The sequence below is a fragment of the Grampus griseus genome (assembly GCF_964374135.1).
Source record: "Grampus griseus genome assembly, chromosome: 20".
Classification (NCBI taxonomy): domain Eukaryota; kingdom Metazoa; phylum Chordata; class Mammalia; order Artiodactyla; family Delphinidae; genus Grampus; species Grampus griseus.
The window spans coordinates 4,041,428-4,058,323 of record NC_139014.1 but is presented as its reverse complement, the minus strand read 5'-3'; positions in this window follow the sequence as shown (position 1 = coordinate 4,058,323).

Genomic DNA, 16,896 nt, shown 5'->3' with positions numbered 1-16,896 from the left:
ACCTCTGCATCTTCCTACAGGCAAAGTAGAAAGACTCCCCTCTCCCCCCACTGTTACTCCATACGTAGTTTTCAGTGTAGCCACTTTAGTGTTTCTAGAATTTCTCAAGGACTTTATGAAAAGAGCTCTTTCAAGCTATCTCTATTTTTAAGCCTTCATCTTTAAACCCTCAGAGTTGCATATGTAATCACTATAACCAGTTATCAAATAACATTGATAATGTTAAAAATTGACCTTTTCCTTCCCAAGACTCCAAGTGTGGCTCAGAATATTCCATTAAGAAAAATTCTTCCCCAGAAGGTATGCCTCTGTTGCCCATGGACAAGTATCCACTGAATCACTGAATAAAAATATAGATGCTTCGGACTGTGATACTAATTATTTTGTTTATTAACGGAAAAGGGAGCTTTCATTGGAACATTTCACATCTTACCTGATATTGTTATAAATTGAGCATTTCAGCTAGAGGCGTTGGAATGGGGTTTGAGGTTCATGTGAGAGACACTGTCACACAGGGCAGGTGACATAACGCTGTGACCCAGCCAGGGGCAAATAGAGAGAGCCAGGAGGAGACTTCCTATGAACTGGCTTGGAGAGAAATACTTCTACATTTCCTCTATTTTGACATTGTGATTTTCTTATGGCAGACGGAAGCTTTATTAATTTCCTGTTATGTGGGGCAGCCTTGTATTAGCTGTGCTTTGGAAAGTAAAAGTGTGGGGAAGCAGCCAAAGAGAGTGGTAGTTGTGTGAATAGTATTGAAACGGCTATTGGCTGTGAAGCCCAGGACAGAAGTCCGGAGTCAGAGGTGAAAAACAACCATTAGGACATATAAGCAACTTTCTGGGGTGCTTTGGAATTCCTTCGAAGGCCCTGGGCACACTGGAGTCATACAGATTGGGGTCTCAGATTTTTGTTATTTATTTATTAAAGGAAAATGTTACCCTGGAGGGCAGACAACTTGGTAAAAGTCAAGTTATAAAATGTTTCCATTATTTACGAATTTCAAGGTACTATCAAAATAGCAAATCAGTTTAGTCTGGCATGGCGATGACTGAATTGGCTCTCTGTCCCAACTTTTCTCTCACGCTGGCTGAATCATCTCTACCCATATTTCATGCGTTTGCAATTAGCGTCACATCTGTTTGCAAAGAAGATGTAAAAGGTGTATAATTAAAAGCATGCATACAATAGAATCATAAAATTAAAGAGTCAGTTAATGAGTAGCAATGGGAAATGTATAGCCATCCCCCAAATAAAGTGTTGCTCCTGAGCTTAAATTTCATCACTTTGTCAGATAAAGCAAAAAAGAGAAGCATTGCATAGCATGTGCTAGTTATAGATCAGATAGCTCTCCAGGACAGACACTGCTTTGTGACACAAAACCAATGAAGAACGTCTCATAGTAGAAATTATATGGTATTGAATAATGAGGTGGGCAAATATATAGAGAGATACCTATCTGTCTCTGCACAGATATATGTATATAAATATATGTGCAGTTGTATATATAATGTATATTAATCTTATATATTAATACAGACTACAAGAGGGCACTTCTGTAAGATGTAAAGAACATAGAAGAGCAGGCAAGGTTTTTTATTATCTGATTTGATACAGAGGCTTATGGAATCTAGAATATAGAAGATAAACACACACCTTATGTTAGGTTTTCAGGAGGGCTTTTGAACTGAGGTTTCGGAACCTCACTCCAGATATGCTGAATCTGGGACGGAGGTTCGGGAATGAGTTCTCTGAAGAGTCCCTGGGTGATTCTCATGGCCCTTGAATAGTCAGGAGATTGGGACCACTGTCCTGGATTATTACTTTCAAGTATCAATTGCTTCTACCTAAATTTTGACCAGATGTGAACAGATAATGACCAAAAGCTGAGGTCAAGAGACTGAGAGAATATTTTATAATTCTTTATAAAATAGCCTTTCCTACTGTTCTTTCCCCAAGGGGGTACCCAATAGATATTGACTAATTTATAAAATGCCTTATTAAGAAGATATTGACGTAAAGTAAATATAAGGGAGACTGAAGCTCGTTCTGCTACTCTACCACCACCACCAAACCAGCCAACCAAACAAAACACCATAAGCAATTACTTTAGTGTATACTGAAGACCTAAATGTCCTTTCACCCCCTCTTCAGTTGAGCAGGCAGCTTGAGATTCCTTATGAATAGCAACAGATGTTAGATGTTTAGGCTGCTAGCTCGTCCTGTGCTCACCAGATCTTCAAGTTTATTCATGGCTAGCCCTTGAGCTGGTTTCAGATTATGGATATTGTGACTTTATTACCTCTCCAAAGCTTCTACATTCATCATTCTGAGAGCAACTCAGGTGTCAGCAAGATCAGACAATGTTTGTGGCTTCAGCTAAGGTTAAAGAGAGGCAAAGATTCCTACAGGTGATGATGCGAGAGAATGAATCAATAGTCAAATGTAACCCAAGTTCCAGCTTGTTAACACAGTGCATGGTTCAGCTGTATTTTATTCCTTAATAAATTTTTGAGAGTAAGCTCATTAGTCCAGGTGCCCAATATTGCTGTAGTCCAATTTCTAAATGTATTTAGTTCAGAAGATAGGTTTTGCTTTTCAAAAGGTCAAAAGAGGTTTGTAATTGTCCTTGCCTCCCTGGATAACTCAGCATATAAGTGAGAGAGGTCAGCGGAGGTACCTCCCCAACAAATTGAAGTGCGCACAACTCAGAATATAAGTGAGAGAGGTCAGCGGAGGTACCTCCCCGACAAATTGAAGTGCGCACTAAGTAATCAGAATAGTATCCCTTTAGAAACCTCATCATCAAGTTTTAAGATCATACACTGGTGAAATAGAGACCAATACCTGCAAAGGGTATATATACTTTGATAAGCAGAACTATATCATATGGATATTCACGTCTGAGACTTAAAATGGGCAGAGGAGCATGGCTGTGATTCAGTTTAACCTAATATGCCAACCATTAGTCTAAGATTCACTAACTTGGAGCTTGATTTCCGTGTAGAAAGGGAGGCAGAAAGAAATTACTTTGTATAAAAGCTTAAATTAGGAAAACCCTTTGTACATTAAAAGTAGTATTCTAAGTTTGGCTATAATAGCTAAATTGTATAAAAAAAGAAAGTAAAACATCGCTTCACTCAAGTAGTATTTGTAGGTCTGCTCTGACCCAGACGTGATGCTAGAGACTAGGGATGCCACTGAGAACAAAATAAATATAACTCTGTCCCTCCTGAAGATTTAATCTAGTAAATGAGGCATATATGAAACAAGGTCATTATAATATAGTGTGAAAATATTATAATAAGAGGATTTTAAGACAGGATATTAAGATGACATAAGAGGGTCACTGAAATCAGACTTGAGGTTATGGAAGGTTTAGGCTGAACTCTAGAGTTTTGGGTTGGAGGGAGGACAGAAAGGACAAAAAGTGTGAACAGTATTTACAGATGCTGGAAGGCAGGAGAAAGCATGGGGTCAGACAGCCTGTAGGAATGCAGAGAATCAACACCTGATTGCATTTGGAAATGTGTAAAAATGAGAGTGGAAGCCTATTCGAGGATGATGCTGAGTTTCTGGCTTGGATAAATGGTAAAGATTTGATTATAGAGATGGTCGATATGATGTTAAACACATTGAGTTTGAGGTATGTGTTTGAAATCCAAGCGGAGATGTCCAGTAATTTCTTGGCTATATGGGTCTTAATCTTGGGGGAAAGATAAAGGTTAAATCTTCTTAGATTTATATATTTATAGATATGGGCATTGTAAACACAGATGGTATTTGGAGCGTATGATTTGATGACATTGTATAGAGCAAGAAGAGAAAAAGAGGAGGGAACTCAAAGTCATAGCAACATGAAAAGAAAAGGCAGAGGAAATAAAGGAGGTAAAGGGTTTGCTATTTGCCTGAACATTGCATTTCTCAGCAGAAAATGACTTCTAGTGATATGGTTAGGGTTATTCAAAATCATCTACAATTGCACTGAGTATTTCCTCCTCACTGTCATTTTTCCTCTGAATCTCTCTCCTCTCTTCTTGCTCTTCTCTCCCATTTTGACCTCCTGTCTACTTCTCCACACTCTTTTCGTATGCATTTGTATTTGTCTAACAAAATTAAAATTGAAGTGTGCATAGAGGTTGAAAAAAGGAACAACTGTGCAATGTGTCATGTTATAGGGAAATGATTATTCTGAAAACAATAGTATCCAATAATCAGCCTTCTTACTGTTTCTGATTTTACAAATTCATGGCTATGGCTTGGTATCTGTTTTCTTCTAATAAAAAAATAATAAAAACAAATCCATCATAGATAGGTGAATCAATTAATTAGATTGTATAACTAACCATTTCAATCCTTTTTTAAAGCAACTTTAATGATAAGGTTTCATTGTCAGATATGTCTGTATTCTGGATGATTTCTATTTGTCTCTCCAGATTCACTCTGTGTTTTTCTTGTTCCTGCCTTTTTCTTAATAGACTGACTTTTACAGACCGCATCAACCAAGTTTCCTTGCCCCTTGCTTCCAGTGGACTTTGACCAATGAGAGGCACTGGCAGCAGATGGGAGGGTAGCATGAGAGTGAGATCGCTAATTTGCTAGCTCCTTTTCTGCTGGCCACAAGTTTTCAGAGCTTTTATTTCTCGACCTAAGGATATAGCTCCTCTTCTATCACTGTCTTCCTATATGGGTCTCTCCACGTACAAAACATGTACAACCCTTGTTCTTCAGTCTTAGCAATGATAAGGGATCTTTGATCTTACTAACCATGGGGTGATGCCTTTTTGCTTTCTGTTAATCCTTTGTAAATAGTGTCTCCGTGAAACTCTTCTCAGGCACCTCATTTAAATGTTCTGTTTGCTTCAGGTACTCTGATGGAGAGAGTCTACCTACACTGGACTGTAGGTTATTTAAGGATGAGAATCATACCTTATATATTTTATCTTTGTGTCCTTAGTGCCTTAGAAAAGGACTAGAGCCTTCAGAAGTGTCTCCAGGAAGTATTTTAAAAGGTTTATTGGAAGAACGAATATATGAATGAATACTACTTTTAGGATGAGATAAGCAGAAACAACACAGAGGAAGAGGCAAAACAACTTATAAAATAGACCTTGAAAATTGTGCTCTGACCCCAGTCTACTTAGCACTATAGACAGATGTATCCAGCTGGTGGCTCTCTCTCCTTTTAAAGAAAATTCAGATAAACCACCTAGATTACAATAGCACCAAATCTGGAACTAGGCTCCACATACTGATGTGCACACAGAAAAGTTAGGTGGAAACACATGGAGACTCAGGAGGCTATGTTCAAAAGGAATGTAAGCCACAGGGTTCCTTCCTTGAGAAGTTAACTCCCCAATTTGGGATTAGCTCCTGTGGTTTGGCTGGTTACAAGGTAGATGTTTAGCAAGCAATAACAGACATTTCCCTTTCTTCCCCAGGCAACACAGTGTCCAAACCAAAAAAGTATTGTTCTGCCTAGAAAACAAAATAAAACACAATAAAATGTCACAAGCCCACAAAGCAGCATGTCGATGCAGTATTTCCCACTGAGAATCTTGAGGATTAAGAAACAGGATGGCCAGATGAATGTTTCCTTTTCATGGCCTTCTTGCTGTACACAAAGTAAAACGTCAACCCTCAATGAGCTGGTTTACTAAAAGAGCTGCACACATTAGAGTAGACTTCCGTGCAGTATGGGAGGTGGAGGGGAGAGCTACATTGAGGTGCCAACTGAACTGAGTTTTTCCATTTATGTTGTGAGAAAAGCAACAGAGAGTGACTGGATTACTAAGTCTAAAAGCAAATGGCGGTGCTGAATGGGCAAAGGATTCCAGGGAAGACAGTGGATATATGTGAAGCGTTTATATGTTGGTCAGCTGTGCTTTTATAATAATGTTCCCGCTGTTCCCGTGCTTCCTACTATTGCTGTTATCACTAGTCACATCACTGCTAGTGTCACCACCACCAACAATGCTTTCATGACCACGACCACAGTCAAAACTAACAGTAATTACAAGTATCCTGGCTGTGTTCTTCTGGGCTCGTCCATGAGGAATTGTACAATATAACAGTGAATTTCTTCCTCTGATTAAAATACATACCACACTCTCTGACTATGTGACCAAAGAGTTTAGCAGGCATTGTGCTCATCGAAAGTCATGAATGCTAATTTGTAGCCCTCAGTTCTCCGCTAGCACACTGACTTTGAGCTACTTAGGAAGTAGGTAAGAAAATCATTTTTAAGCCAGCTTTTCATCAGTATGGTTAAGCAAAAGTCCAGAGATTGTGAAGTGGAATAAAATATTGCTTCACAGAAGAAATGAAAGTCATGAAACACAAACACATACACACAGACACATGCATACACATGCATACACATGTATGTGCATACTGAAGACCGTAATAACTTTGCAATTTGTCTACTTCCTTCTTTGAGACTTCATTGAAGTATAATTTTTATAAACTGAAACTCATCCACTTTAAATGTACAGTTCTGTGTTTCAGTAAATATATACAGTAATGAGACCAGCACCAAAATCACGTTTCAGAACACCCCTAACCCCTTCCCATATTTCCCTCGTGTCCTTTTCTGGTCAAGATCTGCCACCAGCACTGACCCTGAGAAACAGCTGATTTGCTTTCTGTCGTAACTGTTCTGTCTTTTCTTGAATGAACCATACAATAAGCAGTCTTTTACTATATTAATTTATCTATTGAATTTCACCTGTATTTCTTCATGTTATTATTTTAATAGTTGCTTTATGGTATGCATTATGTATTTTTGACTTACACCAATAGGTTTCAAGTTAATACTGAAATATTTCCAGTAAAGCATGGGAACTCTGTATTAGAATAGCTCCCCCAACCCAACATTATACTATTGTTTTCATACATCTGTACACATTACAAACCCAATAATAAATGTTTGCTCTAATTTCTTAAATTATTTTTGTTTTAGACAGTCATGTATTTTAAGGAAGTTAAGAGAAGCAAAGATTAGTGTATATATATACCAATATTTAATTTAATTTATTTATTTATTTGGCCACGCCTAGAGGCTTGCGGGATCTTAGTTTCCCCAACCAGGGACTGAACCCTGGGCCCTCGGCAGTGAAAGCACCGAGTACTAACCGCTGGACCGCCAGGGAAGTCTCCCCAATATTTTATATTTCTGCATATATGTACCATTTCTTGTGGATCCAGGATATGATCTGGTATCATTTCTCTTTAGTCTTAATCCCTTTAGTATATCTTGTAGCATAAAGCTGCTACCAACAAATTCTGTCAGGCTTTTTTTTTTTTTCAGACATGTCTTTATTTTACCTTCATTTTTGAAGAATAGTTTTGCTAGGTATGGAATTATTGGTCAACACTTTTTGATTGTTTTTTGTCTTTCAACCCTGTGTCATTTCAGTGTTTTCTGTACTTCATTGCTTCTACTGAAAAATCACCCATAAATCCTACCGTTTTCTCCCATAATGTATTGTTTTTCTCTTATTGCTCTCAAGATTTTTTCTTTGTCTTTCAGCAGTTTGATTGTAACGTGTCTTTGTGTGTTTTGTTTTGTTTTATGTTTTCCTGGTTGGATTTGTTAAGCTTCTTGGATTGGAAGGATAATACTTTTCACCAAATTTAGGAAGATTTCTCTGTCATTCTTTTTTTTCCCCCTTCCATCTGCCACTCCCAATTACATATATGTTGGAGTACTTGACATTGTCTCATGGATTTCTAAGATCTGTGCTGTTTTCCTTAAGTTTTTGTCTCTTTTCTTCAGACTTGATAATTTCTACTGGTCTGTTTTCCAAGTTCATGGATTCTTTCTTATGCCATCTCAAATATGCTGGATAGCCTATCCAGTTAATTATTAAATTTTAGTTTGTGCATTTTTAAGCTTTAGAATTTCCATTTGATCCTTTTCTTTTTAATAGTTTTTCTTTCTCTCTTGAGAGTCCCTACATGTTTATTCATTCTTAGTATATTTTTGTTTAATTCTTTGAGCATATTCATAACAATTACTTAGAAGTCTTTGCTAAATCCAACATCTGGGCCATCAGGCATAAGTTTCAATTTACTTTTTGTTTGTTTGTTTGTTTTGGTGGGAACATTTAACTTCCACTCCTGTAGCATATTTCTGTTATACAATACAGTGTTATTAATTATAGTCACCATGTTTTATCGTAGTTCCTCAGGTCTTATTCATTTTATAGCTGAAAGTTTGTACTCTTTTACCAACCTCTCACTATTTCCTTCACCACCCGGCTCCTGGTAGTCACTCTTCTACTCTTTGTTTCTATGAGTTTGACTTTTTCTTTAGATTCCACATATGCGTGATACCATGCAGTATTTTTTTTTTTTTCTGTGTCTGGCTTACTTCACTAGCATAATGCCCTCAAGGCCCATCATGTTGTTGCAGATGACAGGGTTTCCTTCTTTTTTTCCTATATATATAGACATATATATATGTCTGTCTGTCTATATCTATAGATGGATAGATACGCATATCACCTATTTTTTATTCTGTTGTTGCGTGCTTAGGTTGTTTCCGTGCCTTGGCTATTGTGAATAATGCTGTAACGAACTTGGGAATGCTGATTATCTTTGATATCTTGGTTTTATTTCCTTTGGATATATTCCCAGAAGTGGGATTGTTGGATCATACGATAACTCTATTTTTAATTTTTTGAGGAACCTCCATACAATTTTCCATAGTGGCTGCATCAATTTACATTCCCACCAACAGTGCACTAATGTTCCCTTTTCTCCACATTCTCTCCAAGGGTATGGGTCTAGTAATTTTTGCTTTAAAGGTAGGCATTTTAGATAATGCATTATAATGAGTCTGGCTTTTATTTTTTCCTCTAAAAGATACAGTTTTTATGTTTTAGTGGGCTATTAACATGCATAGATACGAAGTAAAAAATGTGTCTTTCTTGTGATGGTGTACAGCTGCTGAAGGCTACGCTGTTTGTTTTTTGTGCTTAGTTCTCTAGGAGTCTCCCCTGCATCTGTGCACTTTCCTGGTCAGCCAGTGATTTGGGCAGAGGCTGTACTGAAACTCCTCAGGTCACTAAGGCATCCACCTTCTGCCACCCAAGCTGTGTGTGGGGGCTGGGGAACGCACGCAAAGGTGTAATAAGTTTACAGGCCTCCCCAGGCCTTTGATTTTTGCCAGATTCTCTGGTGTCTCCCACACGCATATGTAGTCTAGTAGTCAGCCAGAGAGTGGATTAGATCAGCCTTTCTATGGTTCTCTTGCTTCCAAAATCTCCTCATTAAAAGCCTATTCACTTTACCACCTACCCAAAACCAAGTTCACCACCTCTGGGCAGAAGAATTTTGATGCTGGAACTTGGGAGCAGAGAAATCCCTTAGGCAAGAATCCCAAAAGCTCGTTGTGTTTTTTCTTTTCTTTTTTTTTCCCCACAATGCAGTAGTACTTTTTCATGAACAAGTACTTCTCAAGTTCTTGCTTGCCCTTGGGTGTTTTCCAGTGCTCGGGAAAGGTTGATTTTTAATATTTTTTTTCCAATTTTTTTTCTGCAAAGGGAAATTGACCTCATGGATCCATTAATACATGGAGAATCGCCTATTTTGCATCTTTTTATGTGTGAACACACTCCATTATCTGATTTTTTTGATGTCTCTATGCCTCAGACATATCAGGACTGGAAACACAGACTGAAGCAAGTCCAGTGGATCAATGGGGCTCAGTAGTGCAGTGGACTGAATTGCGCCCCCCTCCAAATCCATATGTTGAAGCCCTAACCCCTAATGTTACTATATTTGGGGATAGCACCCTTAGGAGGTAATTAAGGTTAAATGAGGTCATAAGGGTGGAGTCTTAATCCAATAGGACTGACCTTATAAGAAGAGGAAGAGAGAATTCTTTCTCCACCACACACACCAAGGAAAGGCCACACAATAAGAAGGTGGCCATCTGCCAGACAGGAAGAATATTGACATTTGGGAAAACAAAGTAATTTATTCATGTAAGTACAAATAACTTATCAGTGGCAGCTCCTTTACTTCAGCTGACTTAATGTGAACAACTTCATCACTAACAGAAAAGTTACTAGCATATTTCATGACTGTCACGCTTTAGAGCAGATATTACGCATCTGGCAACTCATCTTTTCTTTGAGTATCAGATTCATCATGTTGATACCATAGTCTTCCATGGTTGCAATCTTCTGGAAACGTGGAGATGCTAGCTCTTTAACTGACCATGCCTTCAACTATGACCCGCATCCTACATTACTTGCACCTGACCAGCTTCACTCATTGAAATAATGTTTTGCTTTGTTAGGTGCTCGAGACTGTAATGCCTGGAGTCTGTCTTTTCCCACAGTAAACCAACATTTATGTTTGTCCTCAGTCTAAACAAAGCGTCTTTCTCAGCTAAAAATCATGAATTTCCGTAGAAGTAATTATGCATTTCTTTTCTTCTAGTGACAGTTGAGGTAACTGGGTAAAGGACTCAACATATAAAGCTATTGTACTGACTCCAAATTTTAGAGAGCTGAGACTTCTGCCATCAGTGATATCCATTTGCAGTCAAACTCCAAGTCTAAAAGAATCCAGAAAGAAGATAAATGTAGCCACCAAGGAGAAATCAAGACACTTTCCCATGTATAAAGCTCTTTGCTGTCAGTTGTACAACTCATTTCCCTCTACTCACTTTAGACCTTTATTTGCCTGTATCAGTTCAATGTACCTCTTCAATTTAGATAAGCTCTCCTCTGTTACTGGAATGATTCTCAGCTCTAATGCTTTCCTTCATCACTGGCAGTGTATATCGTGTAACATAAGACAAATTGAGCCATGGACATGTCTCCAAGACAAACCAACAATCTTCATTTGCAAATCAGTCCTGTTTCATTTCCCAAAGCATTTAATCTTAAAAAGCTGTGGAACTGGGATTTTTCCCTGTGATCTAGAAGATGCTATCTTGTTTTATTTCACAAATAATACTGAGTACAGTATGTGTCTATATGTTCTCTAATTCTGCCCTGGAGCATCTAAAACCAAAAGATTAACATATAAAGATTATCATCTCCTGGGTCATTTTCTCAACTAATATTCTTCCACTTTCTCACAGGACAGGTCTGTCAATCTTCTCACTGCTGAATTCTTCGCATGAGTCAATCCTGTGGTAAAATGTTCCCATTGTTACTATAACTTTAGGCATTGGAGGGAAAGCCCATCTTCAAGGGTTATTTCCAGGATAACAGATTACTAGGAAGAGCTGTCAATTACAGAGATGACTGTACAGTGTCTGACACATGGTAGTAACTAAGCAATTATTCAAATACTTGTTAAATAAATAGACTTCCATTCACATCGTTGTTTACAACAGTAAAAAATAAAAAAACAATTTGCATTCATAATATAAGAATATTTTAGATTAGGTATATTATGATGCATTCATTCCATGACATGATACTTGAGTATTAGACATGGTCATTTATCTATATGCTAATTTATCATTAAATGCTTCCTTGCGTCTCCCTCTGTCTTTCCCAGTGCTCTTTTGTGTCTTGTACACCAATCCCCTCCTGCTCAGAATTTCCAAAATTCGGCTTTTGGCTCATTTTTAATCTCAAATGTTTTTCCATGGTGGTCCCCTCTACACAGATAATTTTAGCTCTCCCCTGTAGACAATTTACAGGAGTAAGTCATCAATAGTTGACAAGGGTGTGAAGGCCTTGAATTACAAATAGGGCTTTGACAGGTGAAAATAGGGAGAGGACTATTCCAAGCAGAAGAGAAAGTGTAAGAAAAATAATAGTTGCAAGAAGGAGCAGGTCTATTTGAAGGACAGGTATGACCCTGAAATATTAGGGGTAAGGCATGAACCTAGGTTGGTGCTTGAATCTGTAAAAACTGTAAAACTTAGTTTTATAGATAATTGAGGCTCACAGAACGCTTTTCTCAATAGAGAACAAGATGAATGAGTTACACTTAAAGAAGATTCCTGTGACAATGCAGGGAAGCTTTGGCTGGGAAGAGACAAGAAATAAAAGCAGATAAAAGAGCAGAGTGATATAGGTGTGAACTAGTGAGAGTTTATTTAGAGTATAACAGTGGGTGTGAAAAATAATATACATGCTGTAGCTCAGCTGTTGGCTAAGTATTGTCCCTTGGACCAAATCTGCCTGTTGCCTGTTTTTGTAAATAAAGTTTTATTGGAACACAGCCACATTCATTCATTTATGTATTCTCTGTGGCTCTTTTCTGTGCTAGAACGGCAGAGTTGAGTGTTGTGACAGAGACTGTGTGGCTTACAAAGACTACACTGCTATCTGGCACTATACCAAAAAAAGTTTGCAAACCCCTGTTCTAACTCAGAGATGCCAGTGTTGACATAACCTAAAGTCTAGTAAAACATAGAGGATGGAACAGAGGAAAAGTCAAAAACAAGCGGAAGTTGTGATTCTGTGTTGACTGCAAGGACGATGGCATCAGAGGGCATCACAGTCGGGAAGAGAAAGACGGTGAAGAGTAAGTAGATGTTTGCATCCTTGAGTAAAAAGTTCCCGAAAATAATGGAGAAGTAGAAACTCTTACTATCTCATCTCTAAGTATAAGGCATTATTCACAATATTTTGAGCATCAAGGAGAGTTGTACTGTTGAATCAAGTCAAAGTAGGAGCCTTTTCTGCGTAGTCTAAACATCCTCGAGGCTTTTCTGATTACTTTCCAGGCTTCACTGATGACTTTTTCCTAAACTTTGGTTCTCCAGTTAGGATACCTTAATTCCTGAGCAGTGCCTTGGATGTGATGTAATCACTTGGAATCACCTGAGCAATGATAGTGAATCCTTGATCCCTGAAGACATCTGTCATGAGAATTACCAATGTCTGAACGTAGATTATAGCAGGTTATTCTCTTAATTCATGGAATTTCATGAACGCTATCAATCTGTTAGCACTGTGCTCAGAAGTTTTAATCATAGAGCAGTTTTTTCAGTTCAACAATTTTTATTATTTCTTCCATATACGTATTGGAGATAATGCCAACACCACAGAGGATAACTTAATCCCTTTTCTTGACCATTTTAGTTTTTAAAATGCCTAATTAAAGCTAATAGCCTCACTAAGTTTAAATTATGTCATCTTAATGAGAAATGAATTATTAATTATATTTGATGTATATGTAAAACTAAGTAGCATGACAATTTTTTACACCCTGGTTTTGCATAAAGATGAAAGTGATGTAAGCAGGAAGTTAAGTGGGCATGTATGCAGTGTGGTCTTTCCAAGGCCATCTTTTATTTTTGTCAGCTGAGTATTCAAGAATAATTGTTTCGGGACTTCCCAGATGGCGCAGTGGTTAAGAATCTACCTGCCAATGCAGGGGGCACAGGTTCGAGCCTTGGTCTGGGAAGATCCCAAATGCCACGGAGCAACTAAGCCCGTGCGCCACAACTACTGAGCCTGCACTCTAGAGCCCATGAGCCACAACTCCTGAGCCCGCGTGCTGCAACTACTGAAGCCTGCGTGCCTAGAGCCCATGCTTCGCTACAAGAGAAGCCACCGCAATGAGAAGCCCGTGCACTGCAACGAAGAGTAGCCCCCCTCGCCACAACTAGGGAAAGCCCACATGCAGCAACAGAGCCCCAATGCAGTCATAAATTAATTAATTAAAAAAATAATTGTTTCTCTATGAAATCATTAATATTGATATATCTTGTTTTATACAGTTCTATCCAGGCTTTGCTTTAATCTCAAACACAGGAAACTTTAATTAGACACTGAAAGGAGAAGAGAAGATTACTATTATTTGATTGTGTGTGTATGTGTGTTAGCAGTAGAGGGAAAAAAAGAAAGCAAATATAAGGAGAAATAATGGTGTCCTCAATGGTGGATTTCCTCTCTAGGGTCCTTTCTGTGTTAGTAGGGATGGCTTATTTCTTCGCTCTTATGGAAGAAGGGAACAGATGCAGAAAACTTAAAACCACAGCTCCAGAACATTATACTGGGTTGGGATGATTTGGTGACTTTCTGAATTTGCATTCATTGCCTTCTGTTATGACAAACATATTCTTGTATATTTGGACATTACCAAATAAAAAAGTGAGCTACCAAAAAAAAAAAAAAAATGAACTCTATCCAGCAGGGAAAACATCTCTGCCAGAATAATGTTAAATTAAATAAACAGTGTCTAATGAGATCTGTTATTACCTGCTCTTTGGTCATGCTTGGGCACGCAGTCTGAAGACTTGTGTTTCTAAGTGCTATCATAAATCTTTCAGCCTGTTTTGCTTCTTAAAATTATAACTACCATCTCTCCTCTAACGGTGAAGTCTATATCCTCATTTAAATCTTTAAATCTCATTTAAATCTCCAATGTTGAAGGCTTATGTCTCCATTAAATCTTATCTTTGAAAAGATAAGAAGTTTGCATTACAACAGATCATTTTGAAAAAGATAAAATCCACGTGGTTGAAAATGAGAGAGTATTAAGAATAGAATTCTGCTGGAAGGATGAAATACTTGGATCTGGTGACTCATTATTGATTCTTAGCAGCCTCATTTCCATCCGTACGACCCTCAGGAGTTTCTGTCCTGAGCTTCTTGCACTTAACTCTGTACTAGATGAAGGAAAGAGAGGGTAGAATTTCAACACATGGCTAAGATTCTAAATTAATCTGCCTTGACTGCCAATTGTTTGTGAATATGTTACCTCACAAGTAGTTATTTCTGTAAGATAAGAGAAAGTCTCTTAAAAGCAAAAATATAAATTGATAGATATAATAGCCTGCCTTTATGAATATATTGAATAACTCTTGCCTCTACACATCTTATACCTATTTTATAATAACTCATTATACATTTATATTTCCTAGTTGCTTCTCTAGGGAGATATAAGGCACATAAGAAGACCATAGACTGGTGTCCAATATAACTGAGATTGAATCCTGGCTTTGACATTTATTAGATGCATGATATCTGAGCTTTGTTGCCCATAGGAACTTCAAACTTATTATATTCAAATCTGAACTCAGATCTGTTTTTTCTCAGGGCTTATTCCTTCTTTCATAGTTCTTATCTCCACCAGCCACTCTGACTCAAATCAGAAGCCCGTAAATCACGATAGGCGTTTCCTCTGCAGTTGTATCCTGCCAATTTCCCAGTTGCCATGCCTCCCACTCTTTCTTAGTTTAGACCTGTTCAGTGCCCTGTAGACGGCCTTCTCACAGGTAGTCCAGTTTACCTGCTGATCCATCCTTTATAGTGTTGCTCTTGTGATTTCTCTGAAATACCAATCTGACTTGCTGTCTTCCTAAGTAAACTACTCAAGGCCATCTTGCTGCACACAGGAGGTATGTCAAGCCCTCAGCATATGGCCCTCACAGCTCTCTGGCTGTGGCCAGCCCTCAGCCTTGCACGGTGGGCTCAGCCCCACACTGGTATTTTTCTGAAGGGTCTGAGATCTTTCACGTCTACCACCTTTTCCACACTGCTTCCTCTGCTATGAGCAGCTCTCCCCTGTGATTTCATTCTGGAAATAAACAAGAAGCCAACAAAAATAACTGAAGGAAACATCAACAAAAAAACTTCGAATATTTAGATTTAGCATCGAGTCTTTCCCGACCCTCTCTCCGCTGATACATATATATATGTATACATATATTTATATCTGTATTTATATATTGATATACATATATATGATGAGGAAATACCACAGAAAGCAATGGTCTCCCACTTTAGCCTGAAATCCTTGTTCTTGGGCTTAAAATGGTATTTATTTTATTTGTCTTTGCTCCTATCTTCTTTTTGCTTAGCCTTGCTTCTTACATAGCGTTCACTCCCGGATTTCCCTCATGCCTTGATCCTGTCTCACAGACTCGGCTGCAGTAAAGTCTGTACTAGAGCTGCCATCATTTTAGTTCTGAAAGCAGTCATTTCAATAAATGCCATTTCTTCATTTAAAAAACATGTCAAATCTTTTATTTTTTTATAAATTTATTTACTTAATTTATTTATTTTTGGCTGCATTGGGTCTTCATTGCTGCATGCGGGCTTTCTCTAGTTGCGGCGAGCGGGGGCTGCTCTTCCTTGTGGTGCGCTGGCTTCTCATTGTGGTGGCTTCTCTTGTTGCAGAGCAAGGGCTCTAGGTGCGTGGGCTTCAGTAGTTGTGGCTCGTGGGCTCAGTAGTTGTGGCTCGTGGGCTCTAGAGCACAGGCTCAGTAGTTGTGGTGCATGGGCTTAGTTGCTGCGCGGCATGTGGGATCTTCCCGGACCAGGGCTCGAACCCGTGTCCCCTGCATTGGCAGCACATTCTTAACCATTGCGCCACCAGGGAAGCCCCAACTCTTTTATTAAGTATCGCTTATGCCTGCATTTGTTCCTTACTTATCTATAGTTGATAGTGACACAACAATATTTAAACTCTCAAATTTCATTGTATCTGTATTTTAACAGCACACCCTACCACTTCTAATTATCTTTTACTGGGGAAAATATGCATTGTACACTTGTCTCATATAAACATTTTGTGAAGAAAACTCCGTGTATGAATTGTAGGAATCATTTTATGAGGTTTAAGCACCACAGGGTAATTCTGTATCCCATCCCATTCCAGATACAGACATTATACTTGTGACCATACGCTGCCTCTGAGAAAGGTGCTGCCAGTTCACCAAGTACATATGCATTGAGTAGTTTCTGCATGGGCGGAGATGGGTTGCACTAACTACCCGTGCTGGCTCACACAATGTAGTGACAACCAAGCTGATGTTAGTTGAGTAGGACTAGGGCAGTGGAGTGTGGTCATTGAACAGAGTGAATCATGCTGCTTTGAAAGAGGTGCAGTCAGGGCCCTTACCTAAATTAAAATTCAATCCTAGGGCTTCCCTGGTGGTGCAGTGGTTGAGAGTCCACCTGC